This window comes from Bos indicus x Bos taurus, chromosome 2, assembly GCF_003369695.1.
Source record: "Bos indicus x Bos taurus breed Angus x Brahman F1 hybrid chromosome 2, Bos_hybrid_MaternalHap_v2.0, whole genome shotgun sequence".
In the NCBI taxonomy this organism is placed as follows: domain Eukaryota; kingdom Metazoa; phylum Chordata; class Mammalia; order Artiodactyla; family Bovidae; genus Bos; species Bos indicus x Bos taurus.
Window position 1 is genome coordinate 46,903,460 of NC_040077.1, and position 18,790 is coordinate 46,922,249.

Genomic DNA, 18,790 nt, shown 5'->3' on the forward strand with positions numbered 1-18,790 from the left:
CAGTATGCTGAGCAAAAGCCTGCGCCTGGCACATGGGAGCAACGGAAGGATACCACCTCCTGTGGCATAGACTTAAAAGCCCGCTAACCATATGCACTTAGTAGAGAGCTCAGCAGCCATTAAGGTAGGATTATGAGGGCTTCCCTGGTGGCTCAGTGGTAAAGAATCCACCTGCCAATGCAGGGTCTGATCCCGGGGTTGGGAAGATCCCACAAGCCACAGAGCAACTAAGCCCATGCACCACAACTATTGAGCCTGTGCTCTAAAGCCCGAGAGCCCCAGTGCCTGAGCCCATGAGCTACAACTAAGAAGTCCGCGCACCCTCGAGCCTGTGCTCTGCAACATTGGAAGCCGCCACAATGAGAAGCCCACACACTGCAGCTAGAGAGTAGTCTCCCGCTTGCTGCAACTAGAGAAAAGCCCTCAGCGCAATGAAGACCCAGCACAAAAATAAGTACATCACTTTTTAATTAAAAAATATTAAATTAAAAAAGATGCAAAGGTGTAAGAAAATACTTATGTTAAACTTAAAATTCAAAACTTAAATATGGAATAACTATGGAATAAACATGGACAAACTATTTACAAGAGGAAAAGCCACAGCAGGACACACTAATGTGTTTGTGACTCCAGAGTTGGGATTTTTTAAAACTGGGTGATTTTTACTCTTCATTCCTTCTGCTGTCCCCTAGAGCCTGAATATTCTTGAACGATCTTGAACTATTTATATATATTTGAATGTTTTGGCTGCCTCAATGCAAAAGACACAAAATGTCAATGGTAGGGGCAAAGGGCAGGTGAGCAGGGACAAGTGTGAAAACCTGGAAGAGTACTGGCCACGACACCTGCCCGTGGGTCAAAGCTGCAGCGAGGTTGGACCACGTTCTGTGCTATTTGGAGGGTTACTTCTTGTTCTGCCCTTTGGGACTTAGCGGTCTAACTTTGGGCTACTTATCTAATCTCTTTGAACCTCAATTTCCTCAACTGTAAAAAGTGAATGTTAATAGGACCTTCTTCATAGTAATCAGCATTCTATGCAGATGGAGAGAATACAAATAAAATGCTTAATCTAGGCCTGGTAGAAAGTAGGAGCCAACCAATATTAGCTGTTGTGATGGTGGAGATAGAGATAGTTCACATTAGAGTTATTATTTTTATTGCCATTATTATCATTATTATTACGATTATCGTGACTATCATTACCATGTTCCTAACATTGTGTTGAACCTGTAACTATAAAGGAATTACATTGCCTAGCTTTGGGAGATAACCCAATGCTCTCTGTATGTCTCATTGGTGGACATCACTTCTCTGATCTTCATATTATTCAGGTTAATAGCAGACTCTTAAGTTCAAGTAATAGCTTGCACACCACCCAGTATGCCCTAGGGAGAAAAGTGATGATGTTATGTAGATTCCTACTTGTTTTCTTGAACCTAATTAGGGTAGTACAATGTCGTCCTTTTAAAAAGGCAAGGAGTAAACCATCTTAGTAAATATTCTACAGAATAATGCTTTGTACTTGAAACATGTAATTATCATTAACAAACATGAGCACTAATGATTCAATCTGCTCTTTGTAGACAAGAAACAGGAAGGGTAAACATGGCCTTGGCCCCCATCAGTTCACAATCTCAGACAATTTCCTTTGGAGGCTGCCTCCCTCATTCATCAGATGCAAGGTGGGAGGTCTGGTTACAAGGCAAAGGGCCTCTGGGCTGGGAGCTGAAAGCCCAGTCAGGCAGATGACTACTCAGTAGACCAGGCAGGCTCAGGTCCCTGAGGCCTCAAGAAGATATTCCTTGGCCTTGGTAGCCTGGACCTTGGAAAATCAGACGTTAGATTCAGTTTTTTTCACCAGGAAAATGGAGACAGACCTATCAATCAATACTGGTTGACTTGTGTATTAAACACCACACCTAAAACCAAAAGGGCCAAATGAATGAGGTAAAGAGCAATCATCAGCAAAACATGTAACTTGAAACATGCTCACATGGATGCTGCCACCTCTTCTTGGCTGGGGACACACCCTTATCCTGTTTTGGATCAGGAAGTATCTTCTAATCCTGAACATATAAATGTCCTATAATTACAAATACTCAGAATAGCAAGTAGTTACTATCGCTACTTGTTTTCTTGAACCTAATTAGGGTAGTGCAATGTTGTCCTTTTAAAAAGGCAAGGAGTAAACCATCTTATTGCTCCTACCCCTCCTCCTTCCCCCAAAAGACACATATATCCCCACCCCCATCTCTGGGACAGTTATTCTAGAAGTTTCTCTCAACTGATCAAATTAGTACATCACATGGGAAGCAGAGAAGTCTCACCACTAACCATTCCCTAGGCATCAGCCCTCCTCCCTTGGGCTCATCAGAAACATAATTAAGGCAAAACCAGGCTTCTGAATCTCAGGACAACAGTGAGAAGCAAAGGGTTAGGATGGAACAGGCAAACTGCAAACCTGGCAAGCTGCTGAGGAGATGGTCAAAGACAGAGTCCCAAGATGTTCCGGCGTCCACAAGGATGCTGACCTAGCCCAGCACTTCCAAACAAGAAGCCGACCATTGTCCGTAATCACCTAATTCTTAGCTGAAGAGAGCAAGGGAGGTTGTCAGCTCCTCTCTCCAAAAGTGAAGAGTTTTGTGACCAAATAAAGTAATCAGCCTCTCAAAGATAAAGAGATAAGGGGAGAGCCACCCTCAAGGATGAGTTATACTCCTGAACAACTGTATTTTCTAACAGAAGGCAGGTCCCCGGATATTTGAAGACTTTCCAGAATTGAAGAGCAACAATATAATCAACTGAACAATATTTAACACATGAAAGCCCTGGAATCAAGTCAGGTGGAGGCTGTTAAGGTTACAGAGAGGATGAGCTAAGGTTTTATTCACACACACCTGGACCCTGGCTAATTGGAAATGGTAATAATTGGTGAAATCATACACTTCATCAAATCCCTCCACAAAAATGGCTGTTTACCAAGGAGCTGGCAGAACTCTGTGTAACACCGACATGTATCAGGGTATGTTGGCAGGTCAGAGCATTCACACATCCACATACAATGAAGACTCTATGCCATTTAACCAACACTGCCTTGGAAGAAAGCCCTGATAATTGATGAAATAATGACATGAGACTTGAACCTAGATGAGGAGATGGGAGAGTCAGAATATTTTTTTCTGCATGAACTGAAGCACTGTAAAAGACAAATAACAATCATGCCAAATTTTAAGGATATTCTATTATATATTTATATTCCTATCTGTGATGATTAATTTTATGAGTTTAACCAACTTGGCTGGGTTATGACGCCAAATAGCAGGCTCCGTATCACTGTGAAGTTATTTTTTAGATATGATTAACATTTAAACAAGGGAGACCAGCTAAGATGGCTGAGTAGAAAAACACTGAACTCACCATCTCCTGTGAGCACACCAAAATCACCACTATTTGCAGAGAAACCGTCAATGAAAAAAAAAAAATCAGAACCTATCAGAAAAGTTCTTCTAAACTAAGGAAACAAAGAAGGAATCATAAGTAGATGGGTGAGGAGGGGTAAACTCACAATAGAGTCAATTCTGTGTCTCCAGGTGTGTGATTCACAAGTTGGAGAATAATTACAATTGGAGAAGGCCTTCCAAAAGAGTGAGAGGCCTGAGCCCCACACTGGGCTCCCCAGCCTAGGGTCTGGCACCAGGAACATGAGCCCCCAGAGCATTTAGTGTTGAAGGCCAGCAGAGCATAATTCAGGAAAGCCCCAGAGGACTGGAGGAAATAGAAACATCACTCTTAAAGGCATACACAGAATCTCACATATTTCAGGACCCAGGGCAAAAGCAGTAATTTGATAGGAGCTTGGGGTCAGACCTATCTGCTGGCGTTAGAGAGTCTTCCAGAGGGGCAGGAGGCAACTGGAGCTCACCAGAGGGACACAGACACTTTGGCAGCCATTCCTGGGAGTCTCTTCTACCACATGACACTGGCACTGGTGGACACTTCTGGAATCTTCTCTATAGCTTATTGTTCCCAGCACCCAGCCCTCCCTGACCCAATAGCCTACAGGCACTAGTGCTGGGACACCTCCCGCCAAGTAACTAACTGGGTGGGGCTGCCGTAAGACTCCCTGAGCCTGCAGCTGCCTCTGTATATGGCTCTGACCACCAGGGGGCCCAGGACCCAGCTCCACCCCCTAGATAAGGCAAGCATCACTCTCAGAATCCACTGGGCCCTGGCCCCACACTCTAGGAAGCTGGCTTTAGCCTCTGGACCAGCCTCGTCCACCAAACGCAAGGAAACACAGTCCCACAACCAGCAGACTCAGCCTGCCCACCAGTAAGCCAGACCCTGACCTGGGCCCAGATGGGCTACAGCCCTGTCCACGAGCTGTAGGAAACTCTGGACCCTGGACCCGTGTCAAGAACTGCATTCTCCTGCCTCCCAGCAATCTGACACCAGCTGTGGAATCCCTGGCTCTGCAACCAGATTCCAGGATCTGGCTCTACCTCCCAGTAGTCCAGCACTAACCCCAGAACCAGCTCCATCCAACGATAGGCAGGCAAGAGTCTTCTGTATCCTTTTTGCCCACCAGTAAGCAAGCACTAGCCCCAGGACACTCCCCAGTTCCACAGTCGTCATCTTCATGGCCCAGTCCAGCAAATTGGAAGCCAATAGCCTCTGTACAAGGCAGAGCCTGGCAAGTTTCTGGACCAGGGGCCAACCAAGCCTACAAGAGTTCCAGAAAAACATCTGCTTCATTGACTACACCAAAGCCTTTGACTGTGTGGATCACAACAAACTGTGGAGAATTCTTCAAGAGATAGGAACACCTGACCACCTAACCTGCCTCCTGAGAAATCTGTATGCAGGTCAAGAAGAAGAGTTAGAACTGGACACAGAACCACAGACTGATTCCAAATTGGGAAAGGAGGACATCAAGGCTATATATAGTCACTCTGCTTATTTAACTTACATGCAGAGTACATCATGAGAAATGCCCGGCTGGATGAAGCACAAGCTGGAAACAAGATTGCCAGGAGAAATATCAATAACCTCAGATACGCAGATGACACCACCCTTATGGCAGAAAGTGAAGAAGAACTGAAGAGCTTCTTGATGAAAGTGAAAGCAGACAGTGAAAAAGCTGGCTTAAAACTCAACATTCAAAAAACTAAGGTCATCTGATGTGAAGAAATGACTCACTGGAAAAGACCCTGATGCTTGGAAAGATTGAAGACAGGAGGAGAAGGGAATGACAAAGGATGATATGGTTGGATGGCATCACTGACTCGATGAACATGAGTTTGAGCAAGCTCCAGGAGCTGGTGATGGACAGGGAAGCCTGGCATGCTGCAGTCCATGGGATCGCAAAGAGTTGGACACGACTGAGTGACTGAACTGAAACTGAAGCCTACCATACTGCCCACACAGCCCACTGCAATGGAAGAACCCACACTGTCCTTGTAAGGAAAACTCCTAGAGCTTATAGCTTGGGTGACAAGAGCAGAGAGTGCTTCTGGGATGAATAGTACATCGCCTACAAACGGCCACTTCTTCAAGGTTGGAAAACAAAAGAGATACATAAAAATACAAACAGCAACCCGGGTCTCCCGCATCGCAGGCAGACGCTTTACCATCTGAGCCACCAGGGAAGCCCAAGGCAAACTAAGGTGACAGAATAACATGCTCCAGGTGATGAGGGAACAAGATAAATCCCCAGAAGAAGAGCTAAGTGAACTGGAGACAGGCAAATAACCCAAGCATGAGTTCAGGGTAGTGATTACAAGGAGATCAAAGAACTCAGGAGAGAAATAGATGCACACAGCGAGAAGTTAGAAATTTTAAACAAAGTGAAATACAAAGAACTGCCAAGAAGAGATAAAGAGCACAATACATGAAAAGAAAAATATACTAAAAGGAATCAACAATAGGCTAAATGATACAGAAGAGTGCATCAGAGAGCTGGAAGACAGAGTAGTGGAAATCTCTGAGGCCTAAAAGAAAAGAAAAAAGAATGACATGAAATGAGGACTGTTTAAGAGACTACTGGGACAACATCAAGCACACTAATATTTGCATTCTAGGGGTCCCAGAAAGAGAAGAGAGAGCAAAGGGGCTCTGAACATATTTGAAGACATAATAGCTGAAAACTTCCCTAACCTGGGAAAGGAAACAGTCACCCAAGCCTAGGAAGCACAGAGATTCCCATACAGGATTAACCCAAAGAGGAACACATCAAGGCACGTTGTAATTAAAATGGCAAAAACTAAAGAAAAAAAAGAGAATATTAAAAGCAATAAGAGAAGAGCAACAAATAACATACAAAGGAACACCCATAAGGCTTTCAGCTGACTTCTCAGCAGAAACTCTATAGGTCAGAGGGAACTAGCATGATTTATTAAAGTAATGAAAAGGAAAACCTACAACTAAGAATACTCTACCCAGAAAAATCAGTTCTAAGAGGAGATTTTATAGTAAGTTTACCCGAGGGAACAAAAATCTCAAATAAACAACTTAACCTTATACCTAAAGCAACTACACAAAGAAGAACAAACAAAACCCAAAGTTAGTATTAATAAAAGAAATCATTAACAGCAGAGCAAAAATAGAGACTAAAACAAAATAGAAGGGATCAATGAAAGTAAAACCTAGTTCTTTGAAAAGATAAACAAAATTGATAAACCTTTAGCAAGATTCATCAAGAAAAAGAAAGTACCCAAATCAATAAAATCAGAAATGAAAGAGAAGTTACAACTGATACTACAGAAATACAAAGAATCATCATAGACTATCATGAACAACAGTATGCCAATAAAATGGACAGCCTAGAAAAATGGACAAATTCTTAGAAAGGTACAGTCTCCCAAGACTGAACCAGGAAGAAATTAAAAAAAAAAAAAAAAGAACAGTTGAGTTACCATTAGTGAAACTGAATTAGTAATTTTAAAATTCGCAACAAACAAAAATCCAGGATTAGATGGTTTCACAGATGAATCCTAACAGACATTTAGAGAAGCGTTAATGCCCAACCTTCTGAAGCTATTTCAAAAAATTGTAGAGGAAGGAACACTCCCAAACTCGTTTTGTGAGACCATCATCACCCTGATACCAAACCAGACAAAGATAACCACAAAAAAGGAAAACTACAGGCCAATATTACTGAGAAACACAGATGCAAAAAATCCTCAACAAAATACTAGCAAACCGAATTCAAGAATATATTAAAAGGATTATATACCATGATCAAATGGGATTTATTCCAGGGAGGCAAGGATTTTTCAATATCTGTAAATCAACATGATACACATTAACAAACTGAAGAATAAAAACTAGGTGATCATCCCAAAAGATGGAGAAAAATCTTCTGACAAAATTTAGCATCCATTTATGAATGTTTAAAAAAAATTCTCCAGGAAGAGGGCATAGAGGGAACCTACCATAATTTAATAAAGGCCATACTGGACAAACTCACAGCTAACATCATAAGAACAGTGAAAAGCTAGAAAGCATTCCAAAATCAGGAACAACAAGGATGCCCATTCCAGCTACATTTATTCAACACAGTATTGGAAGTCCTAGCCACAGCAGTCAGACAAAAAGAAAAAAAGGTATCCAAATTGGAAAGGAAAAAGTAAAACTGTCACTGTAGGTGAAATGGTACTATATATAGAAAATCCTAAAGATGCCACCAGAAAACTACTAGAGCTCATTGAAGAATTCAGTAAAGTTGCAGGACACAAAATTAATATACAGAAATCTGTTGCATTTCTACACAGTTAAACAAAAGATTCAAAAGAGAAATTAAGGGAACAATTCTATTTACCATTACATCACACACACAAAAAAATACCTAGGAATAAACCTGCCTAAGGACAAAATGATCTGCACTCCAAAAACTGTATGACATTGATAAAAGAAACTGAAGGTCACGTGAATACATGGAAAGATATACCATTTTTTGGATTGAAAGAAGAGTATTAAAACGACCATATTACCCATGGCAATGTATAGATTCAGTGCAATCCCTGTCAAAATACCAATGACATTTTTCACAGAATGAGAACAATAATTTTAAATCTGTATGGAAACAGAAAAGACCCAAACAGCCAAAACAATCTTGGGAAAGGAGAACAGACATGGAGGAATCAAGCTCCCTGACTTTCACCCACACTATAAAGACACATCATCAAAACAGTATGGTATTAACACAAAAACACACATAGATCAATAAAATAGAAAATGTAGCCCAGAAATAAATCCATGTATTAGAGGTCACTTAATCTACAATGAAGAAGGCAAGAATATAAAATTGAGAAAAGATAGTCTCTTCAAGAAGTGGTGCTAAGGACTAGACAGTATTCTTTAACACCACATATAAAAACAAACTCAAACTGGATCAAATACCTAAATGTAAGACCAGGAACTATAAAATTCTTTTTTTTTTTTTCTTATTATATTTTCTTTTCTTTTTTTCTTTTTTTTCTTTTTTAACTTTACAATATTGTATTGGTTCTGCCATATATCAACATGAATCCGCCACAGGTATACACGTGTTCCCCATCCTGAACCCCCCTCCCTCCTCCCTCCCCGTACCATCCCTCTGGGTTGTCCCAGTGCACCACCCCCAAGCATCCAGTATCGTGCATTGAACCTGGACTGGCGACTCGTTTCATATATGATATTATACAGGTTTCAATGCCATTCTCCCAAATCATCCCACCCTCTCCCTCTCCCACAGAGTCCAAAAGACTGTTCTATACATCAGTGTCTCTTCTGCTGTCTCGTATACAGGGTTATTGTTACCATCTTTCTAAATTCCATATATATGTGTTAGTATACTGTATTGGTGTTTTTCTTTCTGGCTTACTTCACTCTGTATAATAGGCTCCAATTTCATCCACCTCATTAGAACTGATTCAAATGTATTCTTTTTAATGGCAGAGAAAGCCTTTGACAAAATTCAACATCCATTTATGATAAAAACTCTCCAGAAAGCAGGAATAGAAGGAACATACCTCAACATAATAAAAGCTATATATCACAAACCCACAGCAAACATTATCCTCAATGGTGAAAAATTGAAAGCATTTCCCCTAAAGTCAGGAACAAGACAAGGGTGCCCACTTTCACCATTACTATTCAACATAGTTTTGGAAGTTTTGGCCACAGCAATCAGAGCAGAAAAAGATATAAAAGGAATCCAAATTGGAAAAGAAGTAAAACTCTCACTGTTTGCAGATGACATGACCCTCTACATAGAAAATCCTAAAGACTCCACCAGAAAATTACTAGAACTAATCAATGTTTTTTGGATTTGTCTCTCAAAGCAAAGGAAATAAAAGCAAAGATAAACAGATGCTGCTGCTGCTTCTGCTGCTAAGTCACTTCCGACTCTGTGCGACCCCGTAGATGGCAGGCCACCAGGCTCCGCTGTCCCTGGGATTCTCTAGGCAAGAACACTGGAGTGGGTTGCCATTTCCTTCTCCAATGCAGGAAAGTGAAAAGTGAAAGTGAAGTCACTCAATCGTATCTGACTCTTAGCGACCCCATGGACTGTAGCCCACCAGGCTCCTCCGTCCATGGGACTTTCCAGGCCAAGAGTACTGGAGTGGGGTGCCATTGCCTTCTCCGAGATAAACAGATGGGACCTAATTAAACTTAAAATCTTTTACACAGCAAAGGAAACCATCGACAAAATGAAAAGACAACCTACAGAATGGGAGAAAATATTTGCAAATGATATGACTGGTAAAGGGTTAATACCCAAAACATATGAAGAGCTCATATAACTCAACATCAAAAAACTAACAACCTGATTAAAAAGTAGGCAGAGAAACTGAATAGACACTCTCCCAAAGAGGATATGCAGATGGACAACGGACACTTGAAACGATGCTCAACATCAGTAAGCACTGGGGGAAATGCAAATCAGAACCACAATGAGCTATCACCCCATGCCTGTCAGAGGACTCATCAAAAAGTACACAAATAAAAAATGTTGGTGAGGACATGGAAAAAAGGCAATCCTCCTATACTGTTTGTAGGAATGTAAATTGGTGCAGCCACTGTGCAAAAACAGTATACAGGTTAATTCAAAAACTTAAAATAAAACTACCATATGATCCATCAATTACACTCTTGGGTATATAGACAAACAAACAAAAAAAAAACCCATTAATTTGAAAAGATACTTGTTTCTCAATGTTCATTGCAGCACTATTTACAATAGCCAGGACATGGAGGCAACCTGTGCCCACTGACAGATGGACAGATGAATGGATAAAGAAGATGTGGTATATATATACAATGGAATATTACTCAGCCATAAAAAATAATGGATTTGGGTGAGTTGTAGTGAGATGGATGAACCCAGAGCCTGTTATACAGAGTGGGATAAGTCAGAAAGAGAAAAACAAATAATGTATATTAACAGACATATATATGGGATCTAGAAAATATACTACTGATGAACCTATTTGAAGGAATGGAGACACAAATACAGAGAACAGACTTCTGGACACAATGGGGGAAGGAAAGGGTGGGACAAATTGAAAAAGCAGCATTGACATATATACACTATCATGTGTAAAATAGCTCGTGGGAAGCTGCTACATAACACAGGGAGCCCACTCTGGCCCTCTGTGATGACCTAGGAGGGTGGGATGGAAGGGGAGAGGGAAGCTCAAGAAGGAGGGGATATATATATAATGGTGGCTGATTTGCATTGTTGTATGGCACAAACCAACACAACATTGTAAAGCAATTATCTTCCACTAAAAAAAAAAAAAAAGAAACTAAAATAAAACTACCATTATGATCCACCAGTTCCAAAAAAACAAACAAACTCCCCACTCCAATGTTCACTGCAGAATTATTTACAATTGCCAGGATGTGGGATCAACCTAAGTGTTCATCAACAAATGAATAGATAAAGAAGCTATGAAATATAGATATATGTGCGTGTATATATATACACATACCACACAACATACACACGCACACAATGGAACACTGTGCTGTGCTCAGTCGCTTCAGTCGTGTCCGACTCTGCAACCTGTGACTGTAGACCGCCAGGCTCCTCTGTCGGAAATCTCTAGGCAAGAATACTGGAGTGGGTTGCCGTGCCCTCCTCCATGGGATCTTCCCAACCCAGGAATCAAACTCATGTCTCTGGTGTCTCCTGCATTGCAGGCAGGTTCTTTACCCATTGAGCCATCTGGGAATCCCAATGGAACACTAAATAGCCATAAAAAAGAACAAAAATTTGCCATTTCCAACATGGATGATTTGATATTATACTAAATGAAATAAGTCAGACAGTGAAAGACAAATACTGTATTATATCACTTATAAGTGGAATCTAAAACAAACTAGTGAACAGAACAAAAAGAAAGATAGAGAGAACTAGTGGTTATCAGTAGGGAGAGGGAAGTAGAAGGAGGCAATATAGGGGTAGGGAATTAAGAGGTATAAACTATTAATATTATGTATAAAATAAGCTACAAGGATATTTTGTACCACACAGGGAATATAGCCAATATTTTATAACTATAAATGGAGTATAATCTTTAAAAACTGTGACTCACAATACTGTACACCTGTAAAACATGTAATATTATACAAAGACTATATTTTAATCAAAATGAAATCAGTGGACTTTTAGTAAAGCAGATTACCTTCCATAATGTGGGAGGTGAAGGTGTTAGTCCCTCAGTTGTTTCCAACTCTTTGTGACCCCATGAATTGTATCCCGCCAGGCTCCTCTCTGTCCATGGGATTTCCCAGGCAAGAATACTGGAATGGGTTGCCATTCCCTTCTCCAGGGGATCTTCCTGACCCAGGGATTGAACTTGGGTCTCCTGCATTGCAGGAAGATTCTTTACTGTCCGAGCCACCAGGGAAGCCCAGTGTGGGAGGGCCTTATCCAATCAGTTGAGGCCCTAAGAAAAAAGCCTTAGGTGCCCCAAGGAAGAAGGAATTCGGCCTCTAGACAGTCTGTGGACTCAAGACTGTGACATCAGTTCTTTCCTGCATCTTCAGTCTGTTAGCCTGCCTGAGATTTTGGACTTGCCAGTCTCCACAGTCATGTAAGTCAATTCCTTAAAAATTAATATGTCTCTCTCTTTCCTTCTCTACACACACAAACACCCTCCTACTGGTCCTGGTTCTCTGGAGAACCCCAACACACCATCTAATGTCAAAATAGGATGGAATGACATAAAATATGTTCACTATGTCAAGAAGACAACATTTAAAAAAAAAGGCTAGAAGAGCAGGAGTAAAAGGCAGTCCACAGACATATTTTTATAAAGTACTAAACTATTATTTGGTGTGGTTCATATATTAGGTTCCGAGCATCCTAGTAGCCACGGTAAAGAAGAAAACAGACATAAAATAGACATTGACTGTAAAAGACAATGCAATGTACATACTTCCAGAGCTTAGTTTTTCTTATCACTGAGGAATTTCTCCCAAAGTAGTTAATCTTCCCTTCCTTGGGTAAATTGTGATAAAGTATCCTTTATCATCCAACACTGGGAAATTGGGGAGGGGAAGTAATCAGTTAATAGTACCTCTAGGTATAGACAGTAGGGGGTCTCCTGAAATGCTTCCTATTGCTCCTTCAATGTGAGAGAGGAGGCCAAAGCACAATTCATGCTGAAGTGATTGAGCAAAGTCAAAAAAGGAGGCCAAGCACACAGCCATCTCATCATCTGTCCTGAGCTAAGAGGAAAAATTACAATTACTGGAGGAGTTCAGTTCAGTTCAGTTCAGTTGCTCAGTCGTGTCTGACTCTTTGTGACCCCATGAACTACAGCATGCCAGGCTTCCATGTCCATCACCAACTCCCAGAGCCTACTCAAACTCATGTCCATCGCATTGGTGATGCCATCCAACCATCTTATCCTCTGTCGTCCCCTTCTCCTCCCACCTTCAATCCTTCCCAGCATAAGGGTCTTTTCAAATGAGTCAGTTCTTTGCCTCAGGTGGCCAAAGTACTGGAGTTTCAGCTTCAGTCCTTCCAATGAATATTCAGGACTGATCTCCTTTAGGATGGACTGGTTGGATCTCCTTGCAGTCCAAGGGACTCTCAAGAGTCTTCTCCAACACCACAGTTCAAAAGCATCAATTCTTCAGCGCTCAGCTTTCTTTATAGTCCAACTCTCACATCCATACGTGACTACTCCATCCATGGAATAAAGGTTGTCTCTATTGCTGATTAAGGTCAGAACCACAGAAAAACTGCTCTCGGGTTTATAAACTCAGGTAATACATGTATAAGAAATAGCAAGTTAAACTTTTTTATATTTTTGCATTTTTAGAAGCTCTTCCTGCAATGGAATCAATTTTTAAAAACTTTTTTTATGGTAATGTATACATAAAATTTACTGTTTTAAGTATAATTTAGTGGCATTAAATCATTTGCAGTTGTGCGACCATCACCACTATCCATCTCCAGAACTTTTTCATCAGCCCAAATGGAATCTCCATACTGATTAAACAGAAAGTCCCCATTATACCCTTGACCCCAGCTCATGGTAACCACTATGCTACTTACGCCCTTGACCCCAGCCCATGGTAACCATCATTCTACTTCCTGTCTCCATGAATATGCCTATTTGAGGTACCTCATAAAAGTAGAATCATACCATGTTTGTCCTTTTGTGTCTGTATTTCATTTATCATAATGCTTTCAAGGTTCATCATGTTCCCTTATGGCTGAATATTATTATTATGACTATATACTATTTTATATAACTAATTCAACAAATAATGATCAAATGCCTGGCAGGCTAGGGTTTGCAAGAGTCGGACACAATTGAACAACTAAACCACCAACACCACCACCAATGATCGAATATAATGTACAAAGTCTCGACTTTTTAAATATTAACTCTATTCTAAGAACAGTGTTTAAGAGGCAGAACAGCTATTCTGCAAGGAGCCAATTAATTGTACAAATCCTAGCTTCAGAGTCAGTAGCAGCAGAGAGAAAACAAAAGTCTGTTAAATAGTTTTCCTTCCCTGAGAGTTAAATAAATCCCCCACTATAATCTTAATTAACATTCTTCATGTTGAAAGCTGACCTGAGATGAAAACAGCCTCACTCTGTGGCCAGTGTACACGGCGACTCTCCATATCATGGTGCCTAAAGCTTATAACGTGTCATTCTTGACCCTTGCCCCACTGATAATGAGCTATCAAAACAGCTGACATGAAGAAGTCGGAGAAACTGCAGGACCGCGAGGCTCTGCTTTCTTTCTCTCTGCAGATGAAATACTCTGACAAAGTCAACTATAAAAGCACATCCTTCCCCTCACCTGCCTGCTATCCATCAGAAGCTTTTCATTTCTAGGGCACATAAATAAGATAACCAATCTCTGCATGGAGACATGGGTCCTAAGAAGAACACAGTTCCGCAGCAAGACATCTTAGTATTGAAAGAAGAAGTGAGAAGCTGCGCTCCACTCTGGCTTCCACCTTCAGAGTGCACAAAGGAGCATGACGGGATGCCACTGTACACCTGAGTTCACAGCAGTGGCTCGGTGAGAGTCATCAAAAGGTGTCTGCAGGAAGCTGATGAAAAACAACCATTTTCGCACTCTGGCAAGGGAACTGCCAGCAAAATCAAGAGCCGCTTTGATGCAGGCTACCTTGTACAGCACAAACGTCTCAGCTGGGAGGATCTGCTGTCATCCCAGACCATTACCACTTGGCTGAGTTTAAGCTCATCCGCTACTTCTGCGTTCACTTAGCTAGGAACATGTCATTTACACAAAAGCTGTTTGAGAAAATTACAGAGAATCCAGCCTTGAGCTCCTCCTGTATGTTTTTTTAACACTGACTTTGAGAGCAAGAGGTTTTTTTTTTTTTTTTTTTAAAGATAAAAACAAAATAAATGCCAGAAAGATTGTTCTTTTTAGTAAATAGGTAAAGAATCCATTGTCTCTAGAACAAGAGACATTTCCATAGGTTGTAGAAGCCAGTCCCCAACAGGCTGAAATGAAGATTTTAATAGCATAGATCTCAAATTTGTCTAATCAGCAGACTCCTGAATAAGAACATACTCAGCTCTCCATCCCAAGTAATTACTCAACCCCTCTTCTTAGGGTATCAGTAATACACACTCTGGAAAAGGATAAGAGGCATAAACTGAGTACTAAGATTTTACCTGTGATACGCATTCCATACATCTAAGTAAGGTGAAGTTCATTCAAGCCTTTCTGATATGCATACACACACCCTCAAAAAAAAAATGTCCTATGGCCTGAAAACCTTCTCAAAGGTAAGAAACCCCAACAAGACAACTAGGGTTCACCAGTAGTTACAAAATTAAACTTACACTTAGTAGAATGCCAATTTGCTTCTGTTCTGGCTGAATTGTGTCCCTCTCCCTCCAAAACTCACTGGTTTAAGTCCTAACCCCCAGAACCCGAGAATGTGACTATATTTGAAGATAATGTCTTAAAAGAAGTGATGAACTTCAAATGAGGCCACTGGAGTGGGCCCTATTCCAATATGACCTGGGTTCTGACAAGAGTAAATCTGGATACAAAACACAGACAAGGACAGGAGGGAGGCCACGTGAAGACGCAGGGAGAAGACAGCCATGCGCAAGCCAAGGAGAGAGGCCTCAGAAGAAACCAACCCTGCCAATATCTTGATCTCAGACTTCCAGCCTCCAAAACCGTGAGGAAATAAACGCCTGCTGTTAAACCACCAAACCTGCATGACTTGTTACGGCAGGCCTAGGTAACTAATCCCTTGTCTTTGTCTTTCTCCTCAGAATGCCAGGGTTCCCAGGCAGGAGTCTGTAGAAGTCACAGGGACACTGTCCCCCACCCCATCCATGTCCTTACCCCAAATGGGTAATCTCTAAATCCAAAGAGAGTGACAAACAGGAACATCTCTCAAATAAACTGAAGACCCCTACACCCCTAAAGAGGGAGCCACTGCCTGCTCCAAAGCCTCTGACCTCCATTTCACAGGAGTTTCCTCCGCTTCTCCCAAATGCTCTGTGCTAACTAGAAGTTCCCTGCAAACAGCATCCTTGGGATACTCTTCACAGAAACCGAGTCCTCCTTTCTCTTGCCTCAATCCCTGCAGCTGGCTCAGATGCCTTGGGCAACCTCAGTTCCCTATTCTTCCTAAAGAGAAAAGGCAGAGTTGGGGGCCTAAGCACCTCATACATTATGGAAGCAAGTCCAGAGCCAGAGATCATCAGAGACAAAAGGACTGGCAGTTGCCTTAACACTCAATTCACACTAATTATTTTTTCCTTCACTGGAAAAGTTCATCCAGGAGAGTTAACTGATGGGCTTTGTTAGTGCTGGGAGCCACGAACACTGTGTCTGATTTCCATACTCTCCATGTTTGGCCAATTGCCCAGTGTTAGATCTGGCTCCAGGAGCTATGACTTGAAGGGGCCTGTGCTAGACTCAGAGGGAATCCTAACGAGATGGACTGCTGGAGGTAAGTCACAAGTGACAGCAGGAGCACAAGGCTTCACCTAGCCAGTCCTAGGCTCCTCAGTCTTGCTCAGCCCACCTCCCTAAAGTTAACACAAGCTAGGCACAGCTTTGCAGGGAAGTATCCAGCAATGACTGCAAAATCTATTATTAAAAGAAGGGCCCTGGAGCACTCCTGGGGTCAGCAGATAAAACCCTGGGGTCCCCTCTAGGCTGTAGGAATGGGCTGGGGCACACTCAGGGCAGGGGCTGCTAACACTTTGGCCTGAGAATCCCAGCCTCGGAGGAGCAAGGAGAGCGGACTGATGCAATTAGCCAGGCAAACGGGAACTTGTCAAACCATTTAGATGAGACAGTACTTTAATTTATTCCGATCCCAATCCTAGAGGGTGATTGTGCTTCCCACCCCTGCTGATTCTGCCAGCTGCATTGCATTTTCCAAAGAGGGAGTCGCTGCCTGCCCAAGCACTGAGGTAAGGGGGGAAAAGAGGAATGATCTCTCAGCCTACAAATGCCAGTGCTCTGCTATGTAAGCAGCACATACCTTGACTCAAGCCAAGGAGTAATCTGACCTTAATGGGATCCAGGGACACATCCTACTGAGTGACTTTGTCACAGAACCTGAAACTGAGTGATGAATTCTGAAGAAGAAAAAAAAAAATCAAGTATCCAACTTATAAATAAACTGAGGTTCCTTATCCAGTTCAACCTTCCTTATGCCTCTTACCAATTGATTATATATTAGCTTGCCAATGGTTTTGTTTCAATTATTGAGTTGTGAGCATCTCAAGAGTCCACATGGAATCTAATTCTAATCTCTCTGCATCATTGACTCAATGGACATGAGTTTGAGCAAATTCTGGGAGATGGTGAAGGACAGGGAAGCCTGGCATGCTGCAGTCCATGGGGTCACAAAATGTCAGACACAACTGAATGACTGAACAAGAGATACTGTAGGACATAAGACAGAAACATGATAAAGGGTCAATTACTGATTGCTTTTTGTTTTTGAGGGCTTCCCTTGTGGCTCAGCTGGTAGAGAATCTGCCTGCAATGCAGGAGACCTGGTTTCAGTCCCTGGGTTGGGAAGATCCCCTGGAGAAGGGAAAGGCTATCCATTCCAGTATTCTGGCCTAGAGAATTCCATGGACTGTATAGTCCATGGGGTCGAAAAGAGTCGGACACGACTGAGTGGCTTTCACTTTCAAGTCCGACTCTTTGCAACCCCATGGGTTGCAGCCTACCAGGCTCCTCTGTCCATGGGATTCTCCAGGCAAGAATACTGGAGTGGGTAGCCATCTCCTTCTCCAGGGGATCTTCCCGACCCTGGGAACGAACCTGGGTCTCCTACATTGCAGGCAGAGTCTTTACCTTCTGAGCCGCTAGGGAAACCCACCTGCCTCACTTACTCAACAACGCAAGCCTCTCCTCATTCTTGCCGTCTATGCCACCAGCCAGGTAATGTCAGCAACAGCATGATCACAATGAATGTCCATCTTTTCAGGAGATCAAACAAAACAGCAAGGTTACAGACAGAGCTTTAAAGTCAGCAAATTCCTGTCCTCTGTTTTAAAATCTGAACATAACTATATTAGTTTCCTAAATTGTTATAACAAATTACCACATATTTAGTGGCTTTAAAAAAAACAGCAAACAGATATTTATTCTCTCAGCATTCTGAAGACCAGAAGACCAAAATTAAGAAGTCAGCAAGGCTGATGCCTTCCGAAGGCACTGAGAGAGAATGTGTTCCATGCCAACCTCTTCCTGGTTTCTGGTGGCTACTGGCAACCTTTAGCATTCCTTGGCTTGTAATGCACAGCTCTAATCTCTGTGCCTATCTTCACATTCATAGCAGCACTATCTACAATAGCCAACACATAAAAACAACTCAAGTGCCCACCAAGAGGCAACTGTCTTCAGACGATATGGTGTGCATATGCACACATATACATACAATGGAATATAACTCAGCCATAAAAATAAATATTGCCATTTGTAACAACATGGAGGGACCTGAAGAATATTACACTTAGTGAAGACAGAGAAACACAAATACCACGTGTGGGATCTAAAAATAATACAAGTTAACCTATACGCAAAAGTGAAACAGACTGACAGACATAAAAAACAAATTTATGGTTACCAAAGGGGAGAGGGAGGGAAATTAGGAGCACAGGCTTAACAGATACAAACTACTATACATAAAATAGATAAGCGATAAAGACGTGTTGTAGAGCACAAGGGACTATAGTCAATATTGTATAATAATTGATAATGGAATATAATCTGAAAAAATAAACGAATCATTTTGCTGTACCCCT

At 41.8% G+C, this 18,790-nt stretch overlaps 1 protein-coding gene across 3 annotated transcripts in view; it reads right to left on the bottom strand.

Moving 5' to 3' along the window:
* LYPD6B (LY6/PLAUR domain containing 6B) overlaps positions 1-18,790 on the bottom strand; it is a 233,819-nt gene that overhangs the window by 65,918 nt on the left and 149,111 nt on the right. Inside the window, exon 1 of one of the 3 annotated variants that reach the window (XM_027561202.1) lies at positions 2,462-2,612. The exons of the other annotated variants lie outside the window; for them this stretch is intronic. The gene's annotated coding sequence lies outside the window, so the exon portion shown is untranslated. Of the gene's footprint in view, positions 1-2,461; positions 2,613-18,790 lie in introns of those variants that run through there. 3 annotated transcript variants of the gene reach the window in all.